We start from the raw sequence: 9505 nt of genomic DNA on the forward strand, positions 1-9505 counted from the left end.
TTCTTGATTTCATCTATAGTGTGGTTCAAATACCATACGTATATTCTTACCTTCTCATTGAGCTCTCAGTCCAAACTGAACTCTTTATCTTCCCCATCAGACCTTGATGTGTCACTTGATATGTTACTCTGACTCCTATCCAATCGGCAAATCTGTTGGCTCTGAGTCCATGATATATGCAAAATACAGGCATCATCACCTCTTCTGCCGACTAACTTCAAAATAGTTTCTACTTCTATGAAAAATATCATTGGAATTCTGATAAGGATTGCATTGTATCTCTATTGCTTCCTATACAATGAATATTTTAACAATACTAATTCTTTCAGTCAAGAAACATGGGATTTCTTTCCCTTTGAGTTGTCAGTTTTCTTTCATCAGTGCCTTAGAGTTTTCATTGTATATTCAGTTATATTTCAGCACCTTAAATTTATTCCTGAGTATTTTATTTTTCTTAAGGCTATTGAAAATAGGACTTTCATCTTAATTTCTTCTACAGGTAGTTCACTGGTACTGAATAGGGAAGCAATCGATTTTTGTATGATGTTGTATCCTGAAACTTTACTGAATTTTTTTCATTCATACTAACAAATTTTTTGTGGAGTCTTTAGTTTTTTTTATGTAGTTTGAGACTATTTTACTTTTTAATTTTTATTCCAGATATGTTTTATTTCTTTTTATTGCTTAATTGCTCTGGCTAGGACTTTATTTTATTGGGTAAAAGTGATGAGAATGGACATCCTTTTCTTATTCCTGTTAAGAAAAAATCGCTGCCTTTAATAAAAATATGGCTTACTAATTAGGATAAACTGTAATTAAAAAATAACATTACAACCTAGAATAGCCTCTAAAGAATAAAATATATGGTACTTCTGATGAGAATAAAGTAAAAAAAAAAATAATGCAAATATTTCAAGAAAGTGTACCAAAGGTAAAATGAAAAGGAAACAAATGGAAAACAAGATGACTGACTTAATCTAAACCCATACCAGTGACCACATTAAATGTAGATGAACTAGGGGAGCCTGGGTGGCTCAGTGGGTTGAGCGTCCAACTTTGGCTCAGGTCATGATCTCAGTTTGTGAGTTTGAGCCCCGCATCAGTCTGTGTGCTGACAGCTTGGAGCCTGCTTCGGATTCTGTGTCTCCCTCTCTCTTTCTCTGTCCCTCCCCTGCTTGTGCTCTGTCTCTCAAAAATAAATGTTAAAAAGTAAAAATAAAAAAATGTAGATGGGTAATAGCTCCAAATAAAAAGTTAGAGATTATCAGTAAGTGAAGACACCACTGTATGCTGCTTATAAGAGACGAAACTGGGGTGCCTTGGTGGCTCAGTCAGTTAAGCGTCCAACTTTTGCTCAGGTTATGATCTTGTGGTTCATGAGTTCAAGCTCCACGTCAGGCTCTGTGCAGATAGTTCAGAGCCTGGAGCCTCCTTCAGATTCTGTTTATCCCTCTCTCTGCCCTTCTCCCACAACCTCCCCCCCCCAAAATTAAACATTAAAAAATTAAAAACACCACAAATAGATGGCAGTCAGAATGCTAAAAAGAAATATACCATGTAAATTGTAATTCTAAGAAGCCTAACATGGTATATATATTACCATGAGACAGACTTGGCTTCAAAACAATGTTACTAAACATATATAAATACAATTGTCATATTACACGTATGTACCTAATAGAGCTTCACATATACACGACATAATTCTAAATGTGTACTAGAAACATAACAGATTGAAAGAAAAAAGGACATATCCATAATTGTAAAATTGAAACTTAATATTCCTCTCAATTGCAAAAAAAGTAGAAAAATAGGGACACACACACACACACACACACACACACAATTTGAACATTACTACCAGCCAATCTGAGGAAATAGAAAGCTATAGAACACTATAGCCAACAAGTGGATTGCACAATATTCTTTTTAAGTCCATGAACGTTCCCTGTTATTGGAGTGCATATTTGTGCAACCCAAAAATTTATATGTTAAAGCCCTAACTCCCAATGACATGGTATTTGTTGGTAGGTCCTTTAGGAAATGGTTAGATTTAGAGGAGGTCATGAGGGTAGAGCCCCTGTGATGGGGTTAATATGCTTATAAAGAGAGAAAGTACAAGCCAGGAAAAGGGCTCTCACCAGAATCCCATCAATGCTGGCACCCTGACTACAAATTTCTAGTCACCAGAGTTGAGAGAAATAGATTTGTTAGGTCACCTAGTCTGTGGTATTTCTTAAAATGTTTGTTTTTGAGAGAGGGAGAGAGAGACAGAGAGGGGAGAGAATCCCAAGCAGGCTTGGCATTGTCAGCTCAGAGCCTGACGCAGGGCTCAGTCTCATAAACTGTACATCATGACCTGAGTCAAAACCAAGAGTCAGATGCTTACCCAGCTGAGCCACCCAGAAACCTTTGGTCTATGGTATTTTCTAATAACCCTACAAGACTAAGGCATACCCCAGTGTAGACAATGTAATAGTCCATAACATAAGTCATAGTCAATTTCAAAAGTTGAAACCTTCTCAATATACTTTATGATTAAAGATTAATAAAAACATGCATATAACCCCAAGTTATTTGGAAACTAATCAATGTACTTTTTTTCCCCCTTACATTGAAGTATACTTGATGCAGAATGTTAGAGTAGTTTCAGATGTACAATACAATGATTCCACAAGTCTGTGTTCGGCTCTGCTCACCACAAGTGTAGCTATCATCTGTCACCAGGCACTGCTATTATAACATCATTGATTATAATTCCTCTGCTATAGCTTTCTTCCCTGTGACTTATTCATTACATACCTGGAAGCCTGTGTCTCCTACTCCCCTTCACCCATTTTCCTCAACCCCCATCCTAGGAAATCAGAAAATATTTTTAACTTAACACTAATGAAAGCACACTGTATTGAACTTTGTGAGATGCAGGCTGAAGCAGTGCTTTGAGAAAAAGTCTTAATTATAAATGTTTATATTAGAAAAAGGTAACATGTAAATATAAATGTCCTAAGCTGTTATCTTTAGAATGTGAGTGGGGTGTGGAAATAAAGCAAAGCAAACCCAATATAAATGGGGGGGAGAAACCAAACACCTTGTATCGTTCTACTTATATGAAGTATAACCTGCAATACTAACCTGAAATAGTTAACCAGAGGCAAGAGTAATGCTTGCCTCTGTGATACAGGTGGAGGAAAGGGGCATGAGGGAAGATTTTAGGGTGATGACAGTGATCTATATTTTGATGTGTCAATTTTATGTGTGTACAGGTTGGTACAAACTCAAATGTACAACAAATATCTGTATCTTCTGTATGTAATTTTAACTTAGGAAAAAAAGAAACTCAATTAAAAAACACATCGTATATAAACATTAACCTATCCAAAGCAACATGTCAGAGTATACTCATCATTGGTATGCATTCTGACAACTTACATTCTATTTTCAGGTCTATTTTTTTATTTAATACAGCTGGCTCCAAATATTTTTGATTTTTATCACCTTAAGATCACTTATCTGCTTGCTGGATAGAGAACAATACCTTAGAATCCATAATGTACTTTTACTTCACTCTTTATAGTAAGACAGTGTGATCATTGAGTAATAGAGAACAAGACTTGAAACAAATTTGTTTCTATATTTGAAATATGAACTAAATGCAAAGAAACGTTTCATTTCTTGCATTAGTAACTCATTGTTTAGGATCTTTTCCTTTTATGGAGGTGGGGAGAAGTCTATAAGTAGTCATTACTCAACAGCTGTAATATGATGTTAGACTAAAATGGGACCAGTTTTTATCTGAAATACAATCCTCACAGCTGGCAAGTGTTAGAACATTATCTCTTAGAACTCCTGTAAAATCTGTAGCAAGTTATCTTTAAAAATGCAAGAAATCAGTATCTATTGAATTTGTGTTATTTCATTTGTTTTGATGTTTTTTAAACTTGGTTGAAAAGCACATGTACATGCATACTCATACATACATGCCCACATGTTTTAACAAATAGACTTGACAGAAATATAAGTCAAGAAGTAAAGTGGAACTGCCGGAAATGAAGAATTATAAAGATCAGATAGGCATACAGTTTCTTTCAAACATAGCACATAAGGTATGTGGGGGTGGGGTGGAGATAAAACCACTACATGCAGATAAATTCTTTTAAGGATGTCATTTCTGCTTCAAATGTAGGTGTTTGCTTCTGTAGGACTTGTGTGGGTGTCAGTGTGATTGTGTAAAATGTTGGAAATAAGGAGTAATTTATTTTTAGTAGACACATCTACTTATGAAGACATCAGTATATAAATGAATCTATGGTTTCTAGGCCTTTGTTTATCCTAGCAAGGATTGAGAGAACTGAAAGGAACTGAAACCAATTTGTTTCTTTCACATTGGAGAATTGAGTATCTTTTATGATAGGAAATACCATACCCCAAAGGAGAATGGAGGTGCTCCTTTGAAAGCACAGATTTTGGTTGAATTTGAGGAAGTCTGGGGAATATTGGAGGGAGAGAGACTGGGGGATGCATGCCATATCAGTGCTTGAGGCTGTCAAAAGATAATTGGGTGACACAGACTTTAAGAACTATTCCCAGGTTTTACTGCAGCATCTTAGGCATTTTATAAGAGTGTTTCGAAGAATTACATTGCTTTGTCTTTGCTTTTGGATGTGCATCTGAATTCAACAACATGCTAAAATAGTCCTAAAGAGACCCGCTTTGACGGAGTTATATTAGTAAGTTCAGAGGAGTTATATTAGTAAGTTCAGACTTTCTTTGTGTTTAAAGCATATATGTCAGCTATTTTGTTTTCAGAACTAAAGTAGCTCATTATTAAAGAGTGTCTCTTTTTATTTTAAAAGTGTGTGTGGTCCATAGTGAATTCATAATAATCATTTGCTTCACTAATGTGCTTTCAGTTTTTGTGTCTTCGTGTTTTTTTTTTTTTTTTTTAATTTTCTGCTTCATTGTTTTTGTGGGGTTTTTTTTGTTGGTTTTGTGTTTTTTTTTTTGTTTGTTTGTTTGTTTTGTTTTTGTTTGTTTTGTTTTGCAGCTTAACACTGTTCACTCTTTTGGCCAAGTATACATATAGCAACACCAAGTCTTTTTACCCACAAATCTTTCATTTATTCCTCCCATTACTGTCAACTCTGCCCCAGATTGATAATTATTTTGTAGCATTAATAGTATTCCTTTTCATGAAATAACTTAAGTTACTGATGGGTTAAACTGACTCCTGTAATATGGATAGGATTAGTACTCCTGTAGCACTGACAATTTTGGTCACTGATTGTTAGGTAGCCTGACCTAGTTGACATGTCTGCCTTTTCCTTCTCACGGTGGCAGTATCTTTTGTGAAGCACCACTGTTGGTCCAGTTTTGTCCATTTCTAAGGCAGTCCTACCAGGAACAGTGTGTATGTCATCTCCTTGCTCCTTCGGTGAGAACTCTTCCGAAAGGGATAGAGTGACTCAGATCAGGAAATCAGAAGCCAGTAGCCTGCATATCCTTTGCTCTTAATGAGAACCATAATTTGATTAATCAAATGGATGAACAAAAGCTCACATCATGACCGGTAGTAGCACTTCAGGATCTGCTCTTCCCAGTGTTGAATCCATTTGCAGCACTGGACTTGTGCCTTGGCATGTTTTTATTTTCAAAGTTGAACTGCTGCCTGGGATGCCTTGTTTCTATCTTATACTTATTAGTTGGAACTCTGGAGGCCAAGAGGTACCTGAATGGTGTCCAAAGTACTAACTTCTTAGTGCTCATTTTACCACTTTGCTTTTTCTCTCGGGATCAACCTTTGCAGTTTTGGTAATTCCGATATCCTGTTACTCTCCTTCTAATCCAGGATTTTGGAAGCTCTAGTGGTATATAGGCTCATGAATGATTTGTATGTGAGCTCATCAGTACACATTTTCCAAACAATGAACATTTACCCTCTGAGATGATATTAATACTTTTACTTCTGTATCTGATGCTGATTAGGATATGAGGACTCCAGAATATTGCTGTCTGAGTAATCAAAGCCTTAAAATTTTTCAGCGTGTTATATATAGGCTGCCGTGCTTGACATGAAAACTAAACGGAAAACTGTGCTTTATATCTGAATATATTTATTGGTACAGAGATTACTGTGAAGCTATGAACGTAATTATTAAATCTGTTTTATTACTGTATAATCAACGATTTCATATGCAACTTAACTATAGGTTAAGTTTCACTTATAGTTAAGTTTCACTAGAGGTGAAATAGTGACATTTCTAACTTGGATTTCTGTGTTTTTTAATTTCCAAATCTAATATTAAAACATACCTTCAGGAGTTCCTGGTTGGCTCAGCTGGTTAAGCCTCCAACTCTTGGTTTCAGCTGAGGTCATGAGCCCATGGTTTGTGAGATCAAGCCCCACATGGGGCTCTGTGCTTGGAGCACAGATCCTTCTTGGGATTATCTCTCCCCCTCTGTTTGCCCCTCCCTCACTCATTCTCTCTCAAAATAAACTTAAAAAAAACATACCTTTAAAGTTTCTATAATTGAAGAGGGCATCTTTTGGGATGAGCACTGGGTGTTGTATGGAAACCAATTTGACAATAAATTTCATATATTAAAAAAAAGAAAATAAAGTCTCTATATAATGTTTGCCATTGAAAATTATTTCTACAGTCTGAAAACAAAATTAGAAGCAATGAGATGAAATTTGTATCAGCAACTCTTTGGGTGTATTAAGTACTTTTAAACATTTCATGTAGGTAAACAGTTTCAATAGTTTGTGTTTCCTTAGTGTTATCTAAATAGGGTGAAGACCGGGGCGCCTGGGTGGTGCAGTCGGTTAAGCGTCCGACTTCAGCCAGGTCACGATCTCGCGGTCCGTGAGTTTGAGCCCCGCGTTGGGCTCTGGGCTGATGGCTCAGAGCCTGGAGCCTGTTTCCGATTCTGTGTCTCCCTCTCTTTCTGCCCCTCCCCCGTTCATGCTCCGTCTCTGTCCCAAAAATAAATAAAAAAAATAAATAGGGTGAAGACCAATGAAATTCAGTATCCTGAATTATTGTACAAACGACCCTGTCTCTTCAGCTCCCTGGCACTTCTGAAATTGAGGCTCTCAAAATTTCTCACCTAAATTATTGCAGTAGTCTCTTAAACATTTTCTTCCCTATAAATTTCATCCTGTTTCCCATTCACCATGCACACTGATGCCAAGTGATTTTTCTGGAGTACTTGATTAGTTCATTCCGTGACCATCAAGCATTTCATGTCTCTTCAGTTGCCCTCCATCTAAAATTTTAAACCTTTGTACAAGATGGATAAGTTACTCATTCTGGTTCCTTACTTATTTCTTAAAACCATGTCTTTTATATTCAAATTTGATTTCCTAGGCTGTGAGTTTTTACATGATAGTTCCCAATTTCTTTGACAAGCTGGCTTTCTGTTAGGGTCAACTAATAGGCATTAGGAGAAAATCATATGATGAGAAGAATGGATAAGAACTTTTCTTTATATTTCCAAGTTGCTGTCAGTATTCCTTTAGTGACCCTGTTCAGTTTCTATCAATTTCCAGAGTCATTTGCAGCCCCAGCTGTCTGGGGCTTACTCACAGGTACCAAGAGTGAACGAGCCATGCCTTATTGTGAGAGTACCAGCCATGCCACTCTCCTAATCTGCTGGGAAACTGGCCTCCCTGAGACTGCTGTCCACATGGCTGAGTCCCTGTCAGGCTTGTCTCTTTCTCCCTGGTAGAACAACCTCGAGGTCTAGGATTGCTGCATCCCTCTAAGAACCTATCTCATGCACAGCTTCTCTGTGCCACTGGATTCTCATAATATCTCTTTTAGGCTTCCTAGCAGTAGGGTTTGGAACTAATTTCTGTAATTACTGTTTTCTAGATAACCCCAAGGTAGTCATTTTTCTCTTATCCAGTACATGTGTAATAAATTCCATCTGTCAAACTCCATCTTCTCTAAATTTGTAAGTACAGCTCTGTGATGGTAAATTTTTAACAACTGGTTCTGTGGTAGGGTGGGGCAAAGGTATCCATGATTTTTAAAATTTGCTCATTTCTAAGGTGTGAATACTTCCCATCATGACAGTTTTCAATCTACTGATACGAGGTCCCTGAATATGGAGTTAGATAAGTACACAATGGACTCGCCATTATGGACCCATTTCAGCACACAGAGTATTTTTTGTGTTGTGGCTGCACCATGAGTGAAACATCAGAAAATGGACCCTCACAGATGGAATTCTGAGATTGTTTCTTTAAAATGGAAAAAAAAAAGTTCTTCTGTGAATATGGCATGCCTTGGCATCTGGATTAAATTATAGTCACTAGTCACTTAGATTGAAGCACCTGAGGAAGATAAGGCTTTGGTGAGGCATGTTGCTGTTACTGTACATGAGTGTTCGTGATGGTAGCTATTAATGGTATAAGTCTGAACAGAGTTTACAGAATGAAAAGGACAAACTGGGGAAATAAAACCAACTTTTAAGTCACAGTGATAGAAGTGACTGAAAATTATACCCAATGTAATTAACCATGTTGTTGAATTATGCTGTAAGCTGAAGCCAGAAATTTATCAAGTATTTAATGTATCAACTAGGAATCTTTTGTAAAGAAGTAGATTAATAACATAAATGGATTCAAATGATTCTGAAAGATGTCCAAGGCTTCATTGTCAATGGAAGTAACCCACTTTTTATCTTAAAAATATTGTAAAAGAGAATGTTTATTCTAAAGATGCACTACTTCAATCCCTTATTTCATCTATAACTAGGTTATAATATGCTGTAGGGATTCAGGTGTGACATAACACAGGAAAAGATAGTATTTTTGCTAATTTGTATTTATGGAGGCTTAAGGGAAAATGTGTAAAATTGGATTTGAAAGATGTTAGAGTGAAGAGGATAAAATATAATCATGTGAGAAATTTATCTTTATAGGTAACTTATCAGATATGGATTCTAATTATTCCAGTAGTTGGAAGTGGCTTAAGGAATTTGTGCTGAGCTACTTGAAAGCTGAATTCAATAGTGGCTGTTCCTCACTGAGGTTAAAGTGTCAAAATTTCTTTGATATAATGTGAAGGGATGAATGAAATAAACATGCAGTGGAGAAGGAATGAATTTTTTATGAAAGACCTGCACATATACATACTGGCACATACTCATGACTTGGAAGAATATTTCTTTTTAAATTTTTTTTTTACTGTTTATTTTTGAGAGAGAGCACGCACTAGCAAAGAAGGGGCAGAGAGAGACACACACACACAGAATCTGAAGCAGGCTCCAGGCTCTGAGCTGTCAACACAGAGACTGATGCAGGGCTTGAACTCACAAACTGTGAGATCATAACCTGAGCTGAGGACATAGGCTTAACTCTGAGCCACCTAGGTGCCTGAAGAATAATCCTTAATTAAAGACTTGAGAGGGGTGCCTGGGTGGCTCAAGTGGTTAAGCCTCTGATTTCAGCTCAGGTCATCTTGCACTTCTTGAGTTTGAGCCCCACATCGGGCTCTAT

The sequence above is a fragment of the Prionailurus bengalensis genome, chromosome A1 (assembly GCF_016509475.1).
Source record: "Prionailurus bengalensis isolate Pbe53 chromosome A1, Fcat_Pben_1.1_paternal_pri, whole genome shotgun sequence".
Lineage (NCBI taxonomy): Eukaryota > Metazoa > Chordata > Mammalia > Carnivora > Felidae > Prionailurus > Prionailurus bengalensis.